General features: G+C 36.6%; 1 long non-coding RNA gene across 1 annotated transcript in view; it reads left to right on the top strand.

The window, feature by feature from the left end:
• Positions 1 to 14,925: 14,925 nt before the first annotated feature.
• The window catches only part of LOC133558821 (uncharacterized), a 48,645-nt gene continuing 39,644 nt past the window's right edge, over positions 14,926 to 23,926 (top strand). Inside the window, exon 1 of the long non-coding RNA XR_009808018.1 lies at positions 14,926 to 15,197. This is a non-coding gene — a long non-coding RNA (uncharacterized LOC133558821). The remainder of the gene's footprint in view (positions 15,198 to 23,926) is intronic.

The following is a 23,926-nucleotide window of genomic DNA, read 5'->3' as shown; positions in this document are numbered from 1 at the left end:
GTCGTTATATTCAGCCAAGGCTTGCATGTCACAGAGGTCGGCTTGAAACTGGGTTAAAGGTCGCGGGACAAAGACTCTGTTTCTTGGAAAATGAATGCGAACCGGTTTATGGAGTGTATAGGCATCCTGTCCCGTTAAATATTCTTGAACTTTTTCTTTTGTGACACGTTGCCCCGTTTCATCCTGCACAGCTCGACGGAGTCGATCTACCCCTCCAAAACTACCCGGGTGTGCGGGTGTATAGTATGCTTTTTCCATAGCTTTCTCCATTGTGGAAAGACAAAGAGAAATGAACTCGTGTTGCTTGGTACACATTTCTTTTATTCATTCATGGAAATAACACAATGAATCTAAAACAGTTTGTTTTTATTCATTCATGGACACCACACAGCGAATCTAAAACAATTTTTCTATAAACTATAAACTATAATCAAGGTTTGATGTAAAACAGGTATACCGTAGGTGAATTTAATCGCTTCGTGCAGTTTTTGTAGTTCAAACAAAACGTTGACGGGGATGTCGCATCGTAGACGATACATCGACATATCAACAAACAGAGCATATAAAATGAACACGTGATAAGGAGAAGGTTGAAAAGACTTTTCTTTAGACCATTCCTTCAAAATTCTTTAAAAAATGTCAAAGTCAAAAGCATGAGAGACAACGGATTTCCAGGTATCTTCCCAGGTAGGCTTAGAGCGGGCATAATCAAGAATAATTTGTAGTTTTTGAGGTTTGTCTCGTTTTAGAACATACGCTTCCATCGCGTCAATCAACGGGTAAATAACAGCGTGGTTCTCGATAGAGTTTACAAGTTTTCTCCAATAATTACCCATCTTTTTTGTAATTATTCCAACACTCTGTCACCATATCCAGATGTCTCAAAATCGTTTCATCACCCCGTACCAACTCGTTGTACACGTCATCTATGGCCCACCAGACATTTCTCTCAGATTTCAGTTGAGACAGCAGAGAGTCGGCGTAGGATTCGACCCTTGAATCCTCAGCCTCGATGCGACAAAGCATCAGCAAGCGTTGAATGGCTTGAATGAATTTAGACGTACGCAGAGTCTTGATGAGTCCGTCGTAGTTGTACAGGAGAAAGTCCTCTTCATAGGGTTCCAGGTACGGGTGGTTTCTCTGGCTCGGATGGTTCACCCGACAACCGTAACATTCGCTCTGCCTGAACTGGCGGATGGCCTCGTTGGGGAGATGAAACACGGCCGTTTTCACCGTGCTGGTGAAAAGCAACCACTTCCCCCCATCGGTTTCATCATCGATGTGCAACGGGGGGTCCAAGAGTGACGGGAATGGTGACGGGAATGGTGACGGGGGTGGTGGCGGGGACGGCGGAGGTGTTATGATGATCAGGTCATTCTCCTTTTCCTCCTCCTTCCTATCGTCATCTGGCAAAGACTGCGTAGCGTTGTCGGTTTTCATCCCCCATCTGCAGAAACATCTGCCGAAGCGACACGTCTCATCATCGCTCACCACCTCCGATCCAGCCGTCGTTTCAGGAGGGTAAAAGATCTCGGCCATGTTTGCTTCATCAGTCGTGTTTACGGATGGTTTGAAATCGTCCTGTGGTATAAGACGGGTCTTTACGCGTCTGATGGTCTTGTTTGCCATTTTCTTGTTTGAGATCCGTGCGTTCAAAAAAGGGAGCCAATATGGTCTGGTCGAAAAAAAAATTGCAGGGTGGGGTTGTTTTTATAGGGAGGGTCGAAAAAAAAAGTCTCGACCAATCAAACTAACGCTATGATTTTCAAAGGGTATTGGACGAGTCGGAGGAGGGGGTGTTTCCTTGAAGGTTATTGGTTGAAACTGAAGCGGGGGAGGTCCTTTCGTCCTCCGTCGGGGGTGTGGTCTCAAAGGACAACTTTCTTCTCGTCGTCAGCATGCTTTTCCATTGTCGACTGCTTCGGAACAAGTCGTTTATTTTCTCCTTCATCGACGCCATTCGCTCTCGCCATGCCACGATGGGTACGACCACCAACGGTGTAAACACCCCGCATTCATCGTTGAAATACTCCAGGGAAAAGACATCGGGCTCGGTCCACTGAGCCGGATAGGTACCGGTGATTTTTGGAGCACGGAGACTGGCACGTAAAAACCAACGACCCGAGGCTGAAGATTTCGTCTCCCAGGTAGCGCTGAACAGAATTCTTCTCTCATTCAACTCATCCATCGTCGGGTAAGTAAACAAGCTTCCTTTTACGCGTTTATCCACCGGTGAAGGATCACGCCACAGGAAATCGGGCATTGCCAGTCTTAAAACTTCCCAATCCACGGTAGATAACGATGAAAATATCGAGAAAGGGCTTCCGTCTCTTCTTTCTTTTAGCTGAAATAAGCAGATATCCCCCATTTCGTATCTGAATACAAATCCAAAAGATCTCTCCATCCCGTACGCTTCCAAGTCCCATTTCTCACGCAAAGACTCGGTCGGTGGCATCTGAATACGATTTAGAAACACTTGACTTTTTTGCGGAGCGTCAATGTAAGTTTTATTATTTTTATAAATCGACACAGGCGTTTCACTAATCATGACCGAATCGAACAAAGTCTTTACGCTAACGTATAAAGCTCCAAATAACGACTAAGCCTTACACCGCCCTTTTGTACCCCCTCTCTGCGTGTGTGTGTGTGTGTGTGTGTGTGTGTGTGTGTGTGTGTGTGTGTGTGTGTGTGTGTGTGTGTGTGTGAAGTGTGTGTGTGTGTGTGCGTGCGTGCGTGCGTGCGTGTCCACATCTCCCCACGTAACATTCCCAGCCATCAATACATCGAAATCTGGAAGTTGTTTCAAACGATCGTAAACATTTAAACTGTCAAATGGCTGGTCAGTAAAAACTGAACCCTCCTTTGTCCCCTCTTCTGGTCTTAACGATGTGTGCGTACGAATGTGTGTGTGTGTGTGTGTGTGTGTGTGTGTGTGTGTGTGTGTGTGTGTCTGCGTGTGTGTGTGTGTGTGTGTGTGTGTGTGCGTGTGTGCGTGTCCACATCTCCCCACGTAACATTCCCAGCCATCAATACATCGAAATCTGGAAGTTGTTTCAAACGATCGTAAACATTTAAACTGTCAAATGGATGGTCACATGCTGCTCAGATGACATTCTCAAGCTTTCTTAAAAAACTGAACCCTCCTTTGTTCCCTCGTCAGGTCTTGAATCCACCCCTCTTCCTGGTTTAACCACTCCCACCGCAGGTCTTAACTCTGCCCTCTTTCTGGTTAAAACTCCACCCTCTTCCTGGTTTAACCACTCCCACCGCAGGTCTTAACTCCACCCTCTTCCAGGGTAAGCCACAGCCACTTGACCTTGACATTTGACCCTGACCTTTGACTTTGAACTTTGACTTTGACCCTTGACCTTGACCCGTCATAAATCATTAACCTTTGACCTTGACCCCTCATAAATCATTGATTTATGACCCCTCATAAATCATTGACCTTTGACCTTGACCCCTCATAAATTATTGATGTATGACCCCCCATAAATAATTTTTGACAGAAGGTATGGTCTTAATACTCTCTAACAGTGTAACAGTCATACTAAATATAAAAGGTTTATAATCATAACTCCAAAACCAAACTTGAAATTTGTCTAAAAAGCCTATAATATTGAATTTTTGTGAGTTTTAACGGAATCAGGTATTTTGGAGAGGTTCACAAATACAAAAATTTGGTTTTCCTGGCCTCATATTGGTCACACTCAAAATGACAGTTTTTGAAACATAACTCCAAAAGTAGAAATGCAACATGTCTAGTAATGCCTGAAGAAATGTATCTTTGAGAGTTTTTCTGGAAAAAAACATCTGGTAAGGTTGGCGAAAACAAAAAGTATTTGTCTACTAATTTGACAGTAATGTACTTAGAATCCTGAGATGATGCGAAAAAAGCAACACAAATGTATTCCAAAATAATTCCTAAATCAAACATTCAAAATGTCTAAAAATGCCTGTGATATTGAATACATGTGAGTTTTACTAGATACAGTTTTTTTTTGATGGTTTGCAAATACAAAAACGAGGTTTTACTCAATATGACTGTAAAATTTAACAATCAATATGACAGTTATTTAAACATAACTCCTACATCACACATGCCAAATGTCTAGTACTGCCTGAAGAAATGCATCTTTGAGTATTTACCTGAAAAAAAAAACATTTGGCAAGGTTTGCAAAAACAAAATATAATTTTTTACTCAATTTGAAGGTAATGTACTTAGAATCCTGAGATAATGCGAAAGAAGCAATACAAATGTATTCAAACATAACTTCTAAACAACACATGAAAAATGGCTGATAATGCCTAGAGATGTGTATTTTTGTTAGTTGTACTAGAACAATGATCTTTTGTAAGGTTAGTAAAGACACAAGTTATTTTTTACATTCAATATAACAGTGTAACTGTCATACTAAAGATGAAAGGTTTATAATCATAACTCCAAAACCAAACTAGAAGTTTTTCTAAAAAAGCCTGTAATATTGAATGTATGTGAGTTTTACCAGAATCAGGTATTTTGGAAAGAATCACAAATACAAAAACTAGGTTTTACTCAATATGACTGTATACTGTAACACTCAATATGACAGTTATTTAAACATAACTCCTACACCACACATAAAAAATGGCTGATAATGCCTGAAATAATGCATCTTTGGGAGTTTTACTCGAAGCATATGCTTTTTTTAAATCTCGCAAATGCAAAAAGTAGTTTTTTATTCAATATGACTACAATAGTCTTAGAATCCTGAGATAATGCGAAAAAAGCAATAAATATGTATTCCAACATAACTCCTAATCCAAACGTGCAAAATGTCTAAAAATGCCTGTTATATTGAATTAATGTTAGTTTTACTAGATACAGTTGTTTTTCTATGGTTTGCAAATACAAAATTTAGGTTTTACTCAAAAGGACTGTATACTGTAACACTCAATATGACAGTTATTTAAACATAACTCCGACACCACACATGAAAAATGGCTAATAATGCCTGAGATAATGCATCTTTTGGAGTTTTACTCAAAACATATGCTTTTTTAAATCTTGCAAATGCAAAAAGTAGTTTTTTATTCAATATGACTATAATAGTCTTAGAATCCTGAGATAATGCGAAAAAAGCAATAAAAATGTATTCCAACATAACTTCTAAACAAACATGCAAAATGGTTAAGATATGTATTTTTGTTAGTTGTACTAGAAAAAATATCTTTTGTAAGGTTTACAAAGACACAAGTTAGTTTTTTGATTCAATATAACAGTGTAACTGTTAAATATGAAAGGTTTATAATCATAACTCCAAAACCAAACTTGAAATGTGTCTAAAAAGCCTATAATATTGAATTTATGTGAGTTTTAGCAGAATCAGGTATGTTGGAGAGGTTCACAAATACAAAAACTAGGTTTTACTCAATATGACTGTATACTGTAACACTCAATATGACAGTTATTTAAACATAACTCCTGCACCACACATGAAAAATGGCTAATAATGCCTGAAATAATGCATCGTTGGGAGTTTTACTCGAAACATATGCTTTTTTAAATATTGCAAATGCAAAAAGTAGTTTTTTACTCAATATGACTACAAAGTCTTACAATCCTGACATAATGCGAAAAAAGTATTAAAAATGTATTCAAACATAACTTCTAAAAAACACATGCAAAATGGCTGATAATGCCTAGAGATATGTATTTTTGTTAGTTGTACTAGAAAAATGGTCATTTGTAAGGTTTGCAAGGACACAAGTTTTTTTTTTTTTATTCAAGATAAAAGTGTAACGGTCATACTAAGAATGAAAGGTTTATAATCATAACTCCAAAACCAAACATCAAATTTGTCTAAAAAAGCCTGTAATATTGAATTGATGTGAGTTTTACCAGAATCGGATACTTTGGAAAGAATCACAAATACAAACATTGGGTTTTACTGGTCTCATATTGGTCACACTCAAAATGACAGTTTTTGAAACAGAACTCCAAAAATATGCATGAAAAATGTCTAATAATGCCTGAAGAAATGCATCTTTGAGAGTTTTCCTGAAAAAAAAAACATTTGGCAAAGTTTGCAAAAAAAAATATGTTTTCCTGGCCTCATATTGGTCACACTCAAAATGACAGTTTTTGAAACATAACTCCAAAAGTAGAAATGCAACATGTCTAATAATGCCTGAAGAAATGTATCTTTGAGAGTTTTTCTGGAAAAAAAACTTTTGGTAAGGTTGGCGAAAACAAAAAGTATTTTTCTACTAATTTGACAGTAATGTACTTAGAATCCTGAGATAAAGCGAAAAAAAAAACAATAAAAATGTATTCCAACATAATTCCTAATCCAAACGTGCAAAGTGTCTAAAAATGCCTATGATATTGAATACATGTGAGTTTTACTAGATACAGTTGTTTTTCTATGGTTTGCAAATACAAAAATGAGGTTTTAGTCAATATGACTGTATACTGTAACACTCAATATAACAGTTATTTAAACATAAATCCTACACAACACATGAAACATTGCTAATAATGCCTGAAATAATGCATCTTTGGGAGTTTTACTGGAAGCATATACTTTTTTAAATCTTGCAAATGCAAAAAGCAGTTTTTTACTCAATATGACTATAATATTCTTAGAATCCTGGGATAATGCGAAAAAAGCAATAAAAATGTATTCAAACATAACTTTAAAACAACACATGAAAAATGGCTAATAATGCCTAGAGATGTGTATTTTTGTTAGTTGTACTAGAAAAATGATCTTTTGTAAGGTTAGCAAAGACACAAGTTAGTTTCTTTATTCAATATAACAGTGTAACTGTCATACTAAATATGAAAGGTTTATAATCATAACTCCAAAACCAAACTTGAAATTTGTCTAAAAAAGCCTGTAATATTGAATAAATGTGACTTTTAATAGAATCGGGTATTTTGGAAAGAATCACAAATACAAAAACTAGGTTTTACTCAATATAACTGTGTACTGTAACACCCAATATGACAGTCTTTTAAACAAAACTCCAACACCACACATGAAAAACAGCTAATAATGCCTGAAATAATGCATCTTTGGGAGTTTTACTCGAAACATATGCTTTTTTAAATATTGCAAATGCAAAAAGTATTTTTTTACTCAATATGACTACAAAGGCTTACAATCCTGACATAAGTAAAAAAAATGTATTCAAACATAAAATCTAAAAAACACATGCAAAATGGCTAATAATGCCTAGAGATATGTATTTTTGTTAGTTGTACTAGAAAAATGATATTTTGTAAGGTTTGCAAAGACACAAGTTCGTTTTTTGATTCAATTTAACAGTGTAACAGTCATACTAAATATAAAAGGTTTATAATCATAACCCCAAAACCAAACTTGAAATTTGTCTAAAAATCCTATAATATTGAATTTATGTGAGTTTTAACGGAAGCAGGTATTTTGGAGAGGTTCACAAATACAAAAATTGGGTTTTCCTGGCCTCATATTGGTCACACTCAAAATGACAGTTTTTGAAACATAACTCCAAAAGTTGAAATGCAACATGTCTAATAATGCATGAAGAAATGTATCTTTGAGAGTTTTTCTGGAAAAAAACATTTGGTAAGGTTGGCGAAAACAAAAAGTATTTTTCTACTAATTTGACAGTAATGTACTTAGAATCCTGGAATGATGCGAAAAAAGCAATACAAATGTATTCCAAAATAATTCTCAATTCAAACGTTCAAAATGTGTAAAAATGCCTGTGATATTGAATACATGTGATTTTTACTAGATACAGTTTTTTTTGATGGTTTGCAAATACAAAAACGAGGTTTTACTCAATATGACCGTATAATTTAACACTCAATATGACAGTTATTTAAACATAACTCCTACATCACACATGCAAAATGTCTAGTACTGCCTGAAGAAATGCATCTTTGAGTATTTACCTGAAAAAAAAAATATTTGGCAAGGTTTGCAAAAACAAAATATAATGTTTTACTCAATTTGAAGGTAATGTACTTAGAATCCTGAGATAATGCGAAAGAAGCAATACAAATGTATTCAAACATAACTTCTAAACAACACATGAAAAATGGCTGATAATGCCTAGAGATGTGTATTTTTGTTAGTTGTACTAGAAAAATGATCTTTTGTAAGGTTAGCAAAGACACAAGTTATTTTTTTCATTCAATATAACAGTGTAACTGTCATACTAAATATGAAAGGTTTATAATCATAACTCCAAAACCAAACTTGAAATTTGTCTAAAAAAGCCTGTAATATTGAATTTATGTGAGTTTTACCAGAATCGGGTATTTTGGAAAGAATCACACATACAAAAACCAAGTTTTACTCAATATGACTGTATACTGTAAAACTCAATATGACAGTTATTTAAACGTAAATCCTACACCACACATGAAAAATGGCTAATAATGCCTGAAATAATGCATCTTTTGGAGTTTTACTCGAAGCATATGCTTTTTTAAATCTTGCAAATGCAAAAAGTTGTTTTTTATTCAATATGACTATAATAGTCTTAGAATCCTGAGATAATGCGAAAAAAGCAATAAAAATGTATTCCAACATAACTTCTAAACGACACATGCAAATAGGCTAATAATGCCTAGAGATATGTATTGTTGTTAGTTGTACTAGAAAAATGATCTTTTGTAAGGTTTGCAAAGACACAAGTTAGTTTTTTTATTCAATATAACAGTGTAACTGTCATACTAAATATGAAAGGTTTATAATCATAACTCCAAAACCAAACTTGAAATTTGTCTAAAAAAGCCTGTAATATTGAATTTACGTGAGTTTTACCAGAATCGGGTATTTTGGAAAGAATCACAAATACAAACATTAGGTTTTACTGGCCTCATATTGGTCACACTCAAAATGACAGTTTTTGAAACATAAATCCAAAAATATGCATGCAAAATGTCTAATATTGCCTGAAAAAAGGCATCTTTGAGAGTTTTCCTGAAAAAAAAATACCTTTGGCAAGGTTTGCAAAAACAAAATATAATTTTTTACTCAATTTGACAGTAATGTACTTAGAATCCTGAGATAAAGCGAAAAAAACAATAAAAATGTATTCCAACATAATTCCTAATCCAAACGTGAAAAATGACTAAAAATGCCTATGATATTGATTACATGTGAGTTTTACTAGATACAGTTGTTTTTCTATGGTTTGCAGATACAAAAATGAAGTTTTAGTCAATATGACTGTTTACTGTAACACTCAATATAACAGTTATTTAAACATAAATCCTACACAAAACATGAAAAATGGCTAATAATGCCTGAAATAATGCATCTTTGGGAGTTTTACTGGAAGCATATGCTTTTTTAAATTTTGCAAATGCAAAAAGTAGTTTTTTAATCAATATGACTATAATGTTCTTAGAATCCTGAGATAATGCGAAAAAAGCAATAAAAATGTATTCCAACATAACTCCTAATCCAAACGTGCAAAATGTCTAAAAATGCCTGTGATTTTGAATTAATGTTAGTTTTACTAGATACAGTTGTATTTCTATGGTTTGCAAATACAACATTTAAGTTTTACTCAATATGATTGTATACTGTAAAACTCAATATGACAGTTATTTAAACATAACTCCTACACCACACATGAAAAATGGCTAATAATGCCTGAAATAATGCACCTTTGGGAGTTTTACTCGAAACATATGCTTTTTTAAATCTTGCAAATGCAAAAAGTGTTTTTTTATTCAATATGACTACAATAGTCTTAGAATCCTGAGATAATGCGAAAAAAGCAATAAAAATGTATTCCAACATAACTTCTAAACAACACATGCAAAATGGCTGATAATGCCTAGAGATATGTATTTTTGTTAGTTGTACTAGAAAAATTATCTTTTGTAAGGTTTGCAAAGTCACAAGTTAGTTTTTTTATTCCATATAACAGTGTAACTGTCATACTAAATATGAAAGGTTTATAATCATAACTCCAAAACCAAACGTGAAATTTGTCTAAAAAAGCCTATAGTTTTGAATTTATGTGAGTTTTAACAGAATCAGGTATTTTGGAGAGGTTCACAAATAGAAAAATTAGATTTTCCTGGCCTCATATTGGTCACACTCAAAATGACAGTTTTTGAAACATAACTCCAAAAGTAGAAATGCAATATGTCTAATAATGCCTGAAGAAATGTATCTTTGAGAGTTCTTTTGGAAAAAAAAAACATTTGGTAAGGTTTGCAAAAACAAAAAGTATTTTTCTACTAATTTGACAGTAATTTACTTAGAATCCTGAGATAATGTGAAAAAAGCAATACAAATGTATTCCAACATAATTCCTAATTCAAACGTTCAAAATGTCTAAAAATGCCTGTGATATTGAATACATGTGAGTTTTACTAGATACAGTTTTTTTTGGATGGTTTGCAAATACAAAAACAAAGTTTTACTCAATATGACTGTATACTGTAAAACTCAATATGACAGTTATTTAAACATAACTCCTACACCACACATGAAAAATGGCTAATAATGCCTGAAATAATGCAACTTTGGGAGTTTTACTCGAGGCATATGCTTTTTTAAATCTTGCAAATGCAAAAAGTTGTTTTTTACTCATTATGACTATAATGTTCTTCGAATCCTGAGATAATAAGAAAAAAGCAATAAAAATGTATTCCAATATAACTCCTAATCCAAACGTGCGAAATGTCTAAAAATGCAGTGATATTGAGTAAATGTTAGTTTTACTAGATACAGTTGTTTTTCTATGGTTTGCAAATACAAAATTTAGGTTTTACTCAATATGACTGTATACTGTAACACTCAATATGACAGTTATTTAAACATAACTCCTAAACCACACATGAAAATGGCTAATAATGCCTGAAATAATGCATCTTTCGGAGTTTTACTCGAAACATATGCTTTTTAAAATCTTGCAAATGCAAAAAGAAATGTTTTACTCAATATGACTATAATGTTCTTAGAATCCTGAGATAATGCGAAAAAAGCAATAAAAATGTATTCCAACATGACTCCTAATCCAAACGTGCAAAATGTCTAAAAATACCTGTGATATTGAATAATAGTTAGTTTTACTAGATATAGTTTTTTTTCTATGGTTTGCAAATACAAAATTTAGGTTTTACTCAATATGACTGTATACTGTAACACTCAATATGACAGTTATTTAAACATAACTCCTACACCACACATGAAAAATGGCTATTAATGCCTGAAATAATGCATCTTTGGGAGTTTTACTCGAATCATATGCTTTTTTAAATCTTGCAAATGCAAAAAGTATTTTTTTATTCAATATGACTATAATAGTCTTAGAATCCTGAGATAATGCGAAAAAAGCAATAAAAATGTATTCCAACATAATTCCTAATCCAATCGTGCAAAATGTCCAGAAATGCCTGTGATATTGAATAATTGTTAGTTTTACTAGATACAGTTGTTTTCCTATGGTTTGCAAATACAAAATTTAGGTTTTACTCAATATGAATGTATACTGTAACACTCAATATGACAGTTATTTAAACATTACTCCTACACCACACATGCAAAATGGATAATAATGCCTGAAATAATGCATCTTTTGGAGTTTTACTCGAAGCATATGCTTTTTGAAATCTTGCAAATGCAAAAAGTAGTTTTTTACTCAATATGACTATAATGTTCTTAGAATCCTGAGATAATGCGAAAAAAGCAATACAAATGTATTCCAACATAACTCCTAATCCAAACGTGCAAAATGTCTAAAAATGCCTGTGATATTGAATACATGTGAGTTTTACTAGATACAATTGTTTTTCTATGGTTTGCATTTACAAAAATGAGGTTTTAGTCAATATGACTGTTTACTGTAACACTCAATATGACAGTTATTTAAACATAACTCCTACACCACACATGAAAAATGGCTAATAATGCCTGAAATAATGCATCTTTTGGAGTTTTACTCGAAGCATATGCTTTTTGAAATCTTGCAAATGCAAAAAGTAGTTTTTTACTCAATATGACTATAATGTTCTTAGAATCCTGAGATAATGCGAAAAAAGCAATAAAAATGGATTCCAACATAATTTGTAATCCAAACGTGCAAAATGTCTAAAAATGCCTGTGATATTGAATAAATGTTAGTTTTACTAGATACAGTTCTTTTTCTAAGGTTTGCAAATACAAAATTTAGGTTTTACTCAATATGACTGTATACTGTAACACTCAATATGACACTTATTTAAACATAACTCCTACACCACACATGAAAAATGGCTAATAATGCCTGAAATAATGCATCTTTGGGAGTTTTACTCGAAACATATGCTTTTTTAAATCTTGCAAATGCAAAAGGTAGTTTTTTACTCAATATGACAATAGTCCTACAATCCTGAGATAACGCGAAAAAAGCAATAAAAATGTATTCCAACATAATTCCTAATCCAAACGTGCAAGATGTCTAAAAATGCCTGTGATATTGAATACATGTGAGTTTTACTAGATACAGTTGTTTTTCTATGGTTTGCAAATACAACAATGAGGTTTTACTCAATATGACAGTTATTTAAACATAACTCCTACACCACACATGAAAAATGGCTAATAATGCCTGAAATAATGCATCTTTTGTCACGTTCGGCGCGCATCGTGTGCGCGTGTTGCGTCACCCCCGGGATGCAAGAGGACCAGAAAGGCAGGAGTAGCAGGTAATACTTGATTTAATGTATAAAATGATAAAAGAACACTGATACAAATGCAAAAGAAAGCGTGTGCAACGCACCGGGAGCTAGGCTAAACACTAGCACTCAATAAAAAGTCCACAGAATCGCGTGTCGAGCGCACAAAAGCTAAGGAGGAACATAGCAAGCCAGAACAGGACAAACTTAACCAAACATGCGTCTTGCATAGAGCAAGTGACGAACCCAGGCAGAACAAAGGGAGGAAGCAGCTTTAAATACCGAAACAATAATCAAAAACAGGTGTGCGTCAAATGGCCAGTGCAGGTGGATAAATTAAGATGCCATGGTGACAGAAACAAGGAAGTGCACCAACTAAGAATCGGACGTGTCCATGAACCAACAAGATAAACACAAAAGACTCAAAACCAAATAATGTAAGATCCGAGCAGCGGATCTTAACATAACCCCCCCCCCCCCCCCCCCCACCCCTTAAGGGACAGATCCCAGATGTCCCAAAAATCTTGAACCCCGCCACAACAACAAAGTTCAAACGTGAAGGGAGGGCAGAGGGAGGACAAGGTGGCGGGTCGCCCAGTCTTGTGTCCTCGATGGATTCGGGGACACATCAGGTGTCGGCGGCGGACGGAACGTCACAGCCAAAGAAGTCTCGGCGGGCGACCTTGCAGAGGGCATTTCTGCGGCCGACGTGGAGGTAGGTGCACCTGACGAGGAGGACGCCCCGGGTACGGCCACACCCGTGACCTACGTGGAGAATTAGGCTTGGCAGCAGCAGACGAAGGTGCGGGGGCTGCAGATGGCGTGGATGCCGGCAGAGGAGCAGGTGCCGGCAGAGGAGCAGAAGCCGGCACAGGAGCAGGAGCCAAAGCCGGCAGATGAGCAGGAGCCGAAGCCGGCAGATGAGCAGGAGCCGAAGTCGGCAGATGAGCGGAGCCGAAGCCGGCAGATTAGCAGGAGCCGAAGCCGGCAGATGAGCAGGTGCAGACGCCGGCAGATGAGCAGGTGCAGACGCCGGCAGATGAGCAGGAGCTGGTCTCCGCCGCGGAGCAGATACTGGTGGAGCCGGAGCTGGTATCCGCCGCGGAGTAGGTACTGGTCTCCTCCGCGGAGCTAGAATGGGTATCAGCCGTGGAGCAGGCACAGGGACACACCGAGGAGAACTAGGGGACTGGCTGAGAGAAGGACTAGGACTACGATTAGGGATAAGACTAACACTAGGGCTTGGGCAAGGACTTGAGTGAGGACCAGGAATAAAAATCATACTAGTGCTTTCACAAGGACTTGGGCAAGGACCAGGACTTTCAGTCATACCGGTGCTCGGGCAAGGACTTGGACAAAGACTAGGACTTACAGTAACACTGGGGTTCAGACAAGAACTTGGGCAAGGACTAGGGTTACGAAGAGGACCAAAACCACAAGGGGAACTAGGACAAGAAAAACACAGACCAGGACTATGATGTCTACCAGAGGAATCAGAACAGAGACTCGGACCAGGACTGGGACTACGACTCAGTCTACCAGTCGGTCTATGAGTGGGACTAGAGCGATGGCTACGAAATAGGCTAGGACTAGAACTCTGATAACGACCGGGACTAAAACTCTAACTAGGGCACAGACGGAACACAGGAGAAGGAGGTCTAGGAGGAACTAATCGGACTACTGGTGGAGGAGGACGCGCAGGAGGTTGCGGTTTAATGGGTCGAAAAAACGGTAATGGGGGCCTACTAGGAGGTGACGGCTTAGCAGGACGCAGCTGTGCAACCTCCGTTGCACAGCTACGAGTACTAGCCCCCCCTCAGGAAGCGAATTCCAGGCGCGTTCCCTGTGGTTTGCGATAGTATCTTGGGAATTAGTGTGCTCTGAAATAGCGACAGAGTGGTCTGGGCCGCTAAGAATTGCTCCTCTAGTCTTAGCTCAATTTGGACCCTACGGTACCACTCATCCACCCAAGCAGGACTGTACTTCTCTAAATTGGTCTTAAAGTCTGGTGAAGTAGGGGCAGGACGTGAAATGGGTAGCGGAGTGGGTGGAGCTAGAGCCATAGGGGGTGGGGTCAAAGTCACTGGGAGGGGAACTTGACAAGCATAAGGTTGGAGGTGTTTGAATTTAGAAAAAAAATAACAGTAATAACTACAGAATTAATTGTTCTTGTGGGTGGCTTGCATGGGGTATTTACCACATCTTTAAAAAAAAAAATCCTTGGAGTGTGACGTCATCTCGAGTGGGCGGGGCGATGTCAACACCGGGAAGTGGAGGAATGTCAATGGAGGTTTGCTCTGCCCTCACAGTCCAGTCAGAAGAATGTTTGGCAACAGGGGAGTACTGGGCTGAAGAAGGCGAGCAGCTGCCCGCGGGAGGAGTCCACGGACGCGGCGCAGCTTGGCGAGGAGAGGACAACAGGTGCTCCCCTGCGAGGTGACGTCTCTTTTCTGGGTTCGTCCTGTCACGTTCGGCGCGCATCGTGTGCGCGTGTTGCGTCACCCCCGGGATGCAAGAGGACCAGACAGGCAGGAGTAACAGGTAATACTTGATTTAATGTATAAAATGATAAAAGAACACTGATACAAATGCAAAATAAAGCGCGTGCAACGCACGGGGAGCTAGGCTAAACACTAGCACTCAATAAAAAGTCCACAGAAGCGCGTGTCGAGCGCACAAAAGCTAAGGAGGAACATAGCAAGCCAGAACAGGACAAACTTAACCAAACGTGCGTGTTGCATAGAGCAAGTGACGAACCCAGGCAGAACAAAGGGAGGAGGCAGCTTTAAATACCGAAACAATAATCAAAAACAGGTGTGCGTCAAACGGCCAGTGCAGGTGGATAAATCAAGTTGCCATGGTGACAAAAACAAACAAGGAAGTGCACCAACTAAGAATCGGAAATGTCCATGGACCAACAAGATAAACACAAAAGACTCAAAACCAAATAATGTAAGATCCGAGCAGCAGCTCTTAACATCTTTGGGAGTTTTACTCGAAACGTATGCTTTTTTAAATCTTGCAAATGCAAAAAAAAAGTTTTTTACTCGAGATGACTATAAAAGTCTTACAATCCTGAGATAATGCGAAAAAAGCAATAAAAAAGCTGCCAGTAGACTACAGTTTTTTTACAGATTTTTTTTACAGTGTAGCTTATGTGTTTGAGAGCCTTAAAAAATATATTTTTTCTAGTAAAACATGACAAAGAAATATCTCTACACTGTAAAAAAAAAATTCTGTAAAAAAACGGTCATCTACTGGCAGATACGGCTGCCAAACGAAAACTATAAAATTTAAGTAAAACACTGTAAACCAAATAATGATCTAAGACATTTAATTTTCATTAAATGTTTTGCGGAAAAATATCAAAATTTTTCAGATTTTTACTAAATTGTTAAGATCAACCACCTTTAATAAAGTGACGATGCAAATGAGTTCTGCAGAAAAATGCCTTTTTTCTACGGAGTTTTTTCAATTAGTTACGATTAACCAAACACCACTCAGGTTCAGATGCGGGCGGCCATTCTTCACAATCACGCCTCTCAAAGTTTCACTGTTGTTGCCAACATGAGCGTTGAAGTCCCTCAGTTGGACAAGGGAATCACCCGGGGGACCACTCTCCAGTACTCCCTCGAGTGTACCCAAAAAGGGTGGGTACTCTTAACTGCTGTTTGGTGCGTAAGTACAAACAACAGTCAGGACCCGTCCCCCCACCCGAAAGCGGAGGCTACCCTTTCGTCCACTGGGTTAAACTCCAACGTGCAGGGTTTGAGCCGGTGGGAAACAAGAATTGCCACCCCAGCCCGTCGCCTCTCAATGCCGGCAACGCCAGAGTGGAAGAGAGTCGAGCCCCACTCGAGAAAAGTGGTTTCAGAGCCCTTGCTGTGCGTCGAAGTGAGTCAGACTATATCCAGTCGGAACTTCTCCACTTCGCACACTAGCTCAGGCTCCTTCCCCCCCAGTGAGGTGACGTTCCACGTTCCAAGAGCTAGCTTCTGTAGCCGAGCATCGGACCACCAAGGGCCCTGCCTTCGCTTTCCGCACAGCTCACATCGCATCCGACCTCTCTGGCCCCCTGCTATGGGTGGTGAGCCCATTGGAGGGGTGACCCACGTTGCCTCTTCGGTGACCCACGTTGCCTCTTCGGGCCCCATGGGAACAGGCTCGGCCACCTGGCGCTCGCCATCGTGCCCCACCTCCGGGCCTAGCTCCAGAGGTGGGCCCCGGTGACCCACGTCCGGGCGAGGGAAATCTGGGTTCATGCGTTGTATTATTAATATTGGTCTTCGAGCTGCTCTTTGTCTGATACCTCACCTAGGACCTGTTTGTCTTAAGAGACCCTACCAGGGGGCATAAAACGCCCGGACAACATAGCTCCTAGGATCATTGGGACACGCAAACTCTTCTACCAAGATAAGGTGGCAGCTCAGAGAGGAGCTGACTAGAACCTTAAAAAATATAATTTTTCTAGTAAAACTGTCAAAGATAAATATCTCTACACTGTAAAAAAAAAAATCTGTTAAAAAAACTTTCATCTACTGGCAGCCACGGCTGCCAAACGAAAACTATAAAATTTAAGTAAAACATTGTAAACCAAATAATAATCAACAACATTATATTTACAGAAATTTTCATGAAACGTTATGCGGAAAAACATCGTAATTTTACAGATTTTCACTAAATTATTAAGATCAACCACCTTTAATAAAGTAACGATCTAAACAGTTTTGCAGAAAAATAATTTTATTCTACAGAGTTTTTTCCAAATTAATACGATCAACCAACTTTAATGAAGTGACAATGCTGGCAGTTCCACAGAAAAATACCATTATTTTACATATTTTTTCTGAATTGTTGAGATCAGGGGTTTCAAACTCAATTTAACTGGAGGCCACTGGATGCTGAAACTACGTGAAAAGTGGATTTACTTTCTTTGAATGACTATCCCAACCTAGCAACATAATTGTCCATCCTCCCGACTTCAACGAGAGACTTCCTTTGACCCTCGCGAATGATTGTCCCGTTATGGACCAGTCAAGCATTTTATGGCGGTTGCCGTTATAGCACTGCCTTCAACTTACTCATGTTTACTCAGTCAGTAAACCAACAGCATGTCAACTGGGACCCATGCAAGTTGTTCAAGGATTTGTTGAACATACAATGTTGACTACAAGAATTACTTGATCAACAGCCATACAGATCACACTGACGGTGGCTGTACAAAAAAATGTAACACTGTTACAAATATGCGCCACATATTGTGAACCATCAAAAAAGAATGACAAACACATTTCGGGAGAACATCTTCACCGTAACACAAAATAAAAACAAAAGAACAAATACCCAGAATGACATGCAGCGCTACTCTTCCGGCCTACACCCCCGCCACCACTCCACATCACCGCACCCCTCCATGCGTCGGTTGAGGTGGGTGGTATTTGGTGGTTGTGGGGTTGTAGCCCAGAAGAGTAGCGCTGCATGGCATTATGGGTATTTGTTCTTTTTTGTTTATTTTGTGTTACGGTGAAGATGTTCTCCCGAAATGTGTTCGTCATTCTTGTTTGATGTGGGTTCACAGTGTGGCGCATATTTCTAACAGTGTTAAATTTGTTTGTGTGGCCACCGTCAGTTTGACCTGTGTGGCTGTTGGCTGTTGATCAAGTATGTTTTGCACTCACCAACGTGTGTCATATTACAGAGAAAAATGTTAAATTGTTACTAAGAGCATACACTTTTATACAACAGGCTACTACTATTTTTCAACTTGAATATAAAAATACACATACATATTAAAAAATAAGATTTTCCTTATAATTACATATAAAACTGTTAGATTGTTAATATGGACATGGAGTTTTATATAACAAGCTACATATAAATGAAAGTTAATTACTGTAATTTTACATGTAATTGAAAGTCATTTGAGAAAACAGAAAATGATATGTATTATTAATTTGGTATTTTACGATAAAAAAAAAATAGAAATATACATAGTTTGTCACCACTGGCATATTACTTAAAATAACAGGCGGTTTGTTTGATTACAAATAATGTCTTCAATTCTACAGTTTTATTACCTATTTTAAAACATAGAAAAATTACAGAAGACATTTAGAGTAAATTTACGATAAAAAGAGGATTTTTTTTTTTTTACAGTGTAGGCATCATTAGCAATTTTGCATGTGTTGTTTAGAAGTTATGTTTGAATACATTTGTATTGCTTTTTTCAAATCATCTCAGGATTCTAAGAAAATTATTGTTATAATGAAAAAAAAACAACTTTTTGCATTTGCAAGATTTACAAAAGCATATTTTTCCAGCAAAACTCCCAAAGAGGCATTATTTCAGGCATTGGTAGCCATTTTTCATGTGTGGTTTAGAAGTTATGTTCAAATATCCGTCATATTGAGTTTTATAGTTTACAGTCATATTGAGTAAAACCTAATTTTTGTATTTGCAAACCATAAAAAAACAACTGTATCTCATAATACCCACATGGATTCAATATCACAGGCATTTTTGGACATTTTGCACTTTTGGATTAGAAATTATGTCGGAATACATTTTGGCAATATCTCAGAATTGTATGTACATTCTTGTCAAATTGAGTAAAAAATTACTTTTTACAAAATATAATTTTCTAGTACCACTAAAAAAGATACATATCTCTAGGCATTATTAGCCATTTTGCATTTAATGTTTAGAAGGTATGTTTGAATACATTTTTAATGCTTTTTTCGGATTATCTCAGGATTCTAAGTACATTCCTGTCAAATTGGGTAAAAAAATCACTTTTTTGTTTTTAAAAACCTTACCAAATGTTATTTTTTCCCAGTAAAACGCACAGAGATACATTTCTTCAGGCATTATTGGACATTTTGCATGTGTATTTTTGGAGTTATGTTTTAAAAACTGTCATTATGAGTGTGACCAATATGAGCCCAGTAAAACCTATTTTTTGTATTTGTGAACCTTTCCAAACTACCTGATTCTGGTAAAACTCACATAAATTCAAAATTACGGGCTTTTTTTGGACAGATTTCATGTTTGGTTTAGGAGTTATGTTTATAACCCTTTCATATTTAGTTTTACTGTTATATTGAAGAAAAAAACTAACTTGTGTCTTTCCAAACCCTACAAAAGATACATTTTCTACTACAACTAACAAAAATACATATCTCTTTGCATTATTAGCCATTTTGCATGTGTTGTTTAGAAGTTATGTTTGAATACATTTTTAATGCTTTTTTGGCAATTTCTCAGGATTCTAAGACGGTATTGTAATATTAAGTAAAAAAACTACTTTTTGCATTTTCAAGATTTAAAAAAGCATATTTTTTGAGGAAATATCCCGAAGATGCATTATTTCAGGCATTTTTAGCCATTTTTCACGTGTGGTGTAGGAGTTATGTTTAAATAACTGTCATGTTGAGTGTTACAGTAAACAGTCATACTGAGTAAAACCTAATTTGAAAACCATAGAAAAACAACTGTATATAGTACAACCCAAATGGATTCAATATCACAGGCATTTTTAGACAGTTTGCACGTTTGGATTAGTATATATGTTGGAATACATTTTTATTGCTTTTTTTTCGCATCATCTCAGGATTCTAAGTACATTACTGTCAAATTGGGTAAAAAATTACTTTTCGTTTTTGCAAACCTTATCAAATATTTTTTTCCAGTAAAACTCACAAAGATACATTTCTTTAGGCATTATTAGACATTTTGCATGTGTTTTTTTGGATTTATGTTTCAAAAACAGTCATATTGAGTGTGACCAATATGAGGCCACTAAAACCTAATTTTTGTATTTGTGAACCTTTCCAAAATACCTAATTCTGTTAAAACTCACATAAATTCAGTATAGCAGGCTTTTTTTTAAGGCAGATTTCATGTTTGGTTTTGGAGTTATGTTTATAAACCTTTCATATTTAGTATGATAGTTACTCTGTTATATTGAATGGAAAAAATCTAACTTGTGTCTTTGCAAACCTTACAAAATATATTTTTTCTAGTACAACTATTAAAGATACATATCTCTAGGCATTATTAGCCATTTCGCATGTGTTGTTTAGAAATTATGTTTGAATACATTCTTATTGCTTTTTCCGCATTATCTCAGGATTCTAAGAACATTATTGTCATGTTGAGCAAAAACAACTTTTTACATTTGCATGATTAAAAAAAGCATATGTTTCGAGTAAAACTCCCAAAGATGTATTATTTCAGGCATTATTAGCTATTTTTCATGTGTGGTGTAGGATTGATGTTTAAATAACTGTCATATTGAATTTTACAGTATACAGTCATATTGAGTAAAACCTAATTTTTGTATTTGCAAACCATAGAAAAACAACCTTAATCTATTAAAACTCATATGGATTCAATATCACAGGCTCTTTTAGACAGTTTGCACGTTTGGATTAGAATATATGTTGGAATAAATTTGTATTGCTTTTTTCGCATAATCTCAGGATTCTAAGAACATTATTGTCATATTGAGTAAAAAAAAACTACTTTTTGTATTTGCAAGATTCAAAAAAAGCATATGTTTCGAGTAAAACTCCCAAATATGCAATATTTCAGGCATTATTAGCCATTTTTCATTTGTGGTGTAGGAGTAATGTTTAAATAACTGTCATATTGAGTGTTACAGTATACAGTCATAATGAGTAAAACCTAATGTTTGTATTTGCAAACCATAGAAAAACAACTGTATCTAGTAAAACTCACATGGATTCAATATCACAGGCATTTTTAGACAATTTGCACGTTTGGATTAGGGATAATGTTGGAATACATTTTTACTGCTTTTTTCGCAATATCTCAGAAATATATGTACATTCCTGTCAAATTGAGTAAAAAACTGTTTTATGTTTTGGAAAAACTTACCAAATGTTTTTTTTTTTCAGTAAAACTCACCAAAATACTTTTCTTCAGGCATTATTAGAAATTTTGCTTGTGTATTTTTGGACTAATGTTTCAAAAATTGTCATATTGAGTATGAGCAATATGAGGCCAGTAAAACTTATTTTTTGTATTTGTGAACCTTGGAAAAACAACTGTTTTTAGTAAAACTCACATGGATTCAATATCACGGGCATTTGTAGATATTTTGCACATTTGGATTAGGAATTATGTTGGAATACATTTTATTGCTTTTTTCGCAATATCTCAGAATTGTATGTACATTCCTGTCAAATTGAGTTAAAATTAGTTTTTGTCTTTGCAAACCTTACAAAAGATCATTTTTCTAGTACCACTAACAACGTGACACATCTCTATGCATTATTAACCCTTTTGCATGTGTTGTTCAGAAGTAATGTTTGAATACATTTTTATTGCTTTTTTCGCATTATCTCAGGATTCTAAGAACATTAATATCATATTGAGTAAAAACTACCCATTGCATTTGCAAGATTTAAAAAAGCATATGTTTCGAGTAAAACTCCCAAAGATGCATTATTTCAAGCATTATTAGCCATTTTTCATGTGTGATGTAGGAGTTATGTTTCAATAACTGTCATATTGAGTGTGACATTAAACAGTCATAATGAGTAAAACCTAATTTTTTATTTGCAAACCGTAGAAAAACAACTGTATCTAGTAAAACTCACATGGATTCAATATCACAGGCATTTTTAGACATTTTGCACGTTTGGATTAGGAATTATGTTGGAATACATTTTTGTTGCTTTTTTCGCATTATCTCAGGATTCTAAGTACATTACTGTCAAATTGGGTAAAAATTAGTTTTTTTCTTTGCAAACCTTACAACCCTTTTTTTTTTTTTTTTTCAAGATGGCGCTGCTGTAGTGGCTGCTGTAGGCAGGAGCTCTGTGCTCTTGTATTGATTCTTGTACCATGAATTGATTAACGTGGACCCCGACTTAAACAAGTTGAAAAACTTATTCGGGTGTTACCATTTAGTGGTCAATTGTACGGAATATGTACCGTACTGTGCAATCTACTAATAAAAGTATCAATCAATCAATCAATTGTATCATCCTTTTGTGTTTCCCTCTTGTTTTCATGTGTTATTATACTTTTTTGACTTTTGGTCCGGGACCCTTTGGGACTGTGTGACAAGGGGTGGCACTTTCGTGACCTCTGTGTTGCTTTTTTTGTGGACTTTTCGATCTGCCTCCCGGGAGCCTTTTGGCTATGGAGACCAGCTGCTGGGTCTCTGCTACACCAGAGTCTGTTTGGAGGGACTGGAGGAGATGCGGATGAGGGGACAGGGCTGCGAAGTTAGCACTGAGCTACTGGGACGGAGCGGCTCCGCGGTGTCTTGACTGGGTGAGCAGGTGTCGGACACCTCAGTCACCTTGGACGTATCCTCGCTCATCCATGCGGACTGGACACAGGCCGAAAATGGAGTCGGCTGTCTTGGTTGCTTTGTTGGATCTGCTTCTGTCTCTGGCCATGCTCCCTCCTCCCCAGCGGACGATGGCGTGGAACACCGCAGAGGCCACCACAGTGGATATGTTTCTTTTACTTTTTATTCATAGCTGTATGTAGAAGTGTCTGGTTGTATCTGCTGCTTTAATGTCTTTAATGTCTGTCCTTTGTGTTCTTTGATGTTTGATGTTTCCCTCTTACACATATGTAAGAGGGATGTGTACTATGACTATGAGTTGTTCTTTTCCCTTGGCCTCAGTCTGCACCCCCACTCCAGGGCCTAGGCTAAGACCGATTTTTAATTTTTTTATTTTATTTTAATATTCTATTCCCCCCCCCTTGTTTACCTGTATGTCATCTTTTTTGTAAGGGGCGCTGGAAGCCGGCAGACCCGTCAGCGATCCTGTTCTGTCTCCCTGTAATGTTTGTCTGATCTTGAATGGGATTGTGCTGAAAATTGTAATTTTCCTGAAGGAACTCTCCTGACGGAATAAATAAAGTACTATCTAATCTAATCTAAAAGATAATTTTTCTAGTACCACTAACAAAAATACATATCTTTAGGCATTATTAGCCATTTTGCATGAGTTGTTTAGAAGTTATGTTTGAATACATGTTTTATTACTTTTTTCGCATTATCTCAGGATTCTAAGAACATTATTGTCATATTGAGTAAAAAACTATTTTTTGCATTTGCAAGATTTAAAAAAGCATATGTTTCAAGTAAAACTCCCAAAGATGCATTATTTCAGGATTCTAAGAACATTATTGTCATATAGAGTAAAAAAACCTACTTTTTGCATTTGCAAAATTTAAAAAAGCTTATGTTTCGAGTAAAACTCCCAAAGATGCATTATTGCAGG

The sequence above is a fragment of the Nerophis ophidion genome, linkage group LG09 (assembly GCF_033978795.1).
Source record: "Nerophis ophidion isolate RoL-2023_Sa linkage group LG09, RoL_Noph_v1.0, whole genome shotgun sequence".
In the NCBI taxonomy this organism is placed as follows: Eukaryota; Metazoa; Chordata; class Actinopteri; order Syngnathiformes; family Syngnathidae; genus Nerophis; species Nerophis ophidion.
Note: the sequence above shows the minus strand (reverse complement) of the source record. Positions and strands in the feature narration are given on the sequence as shown.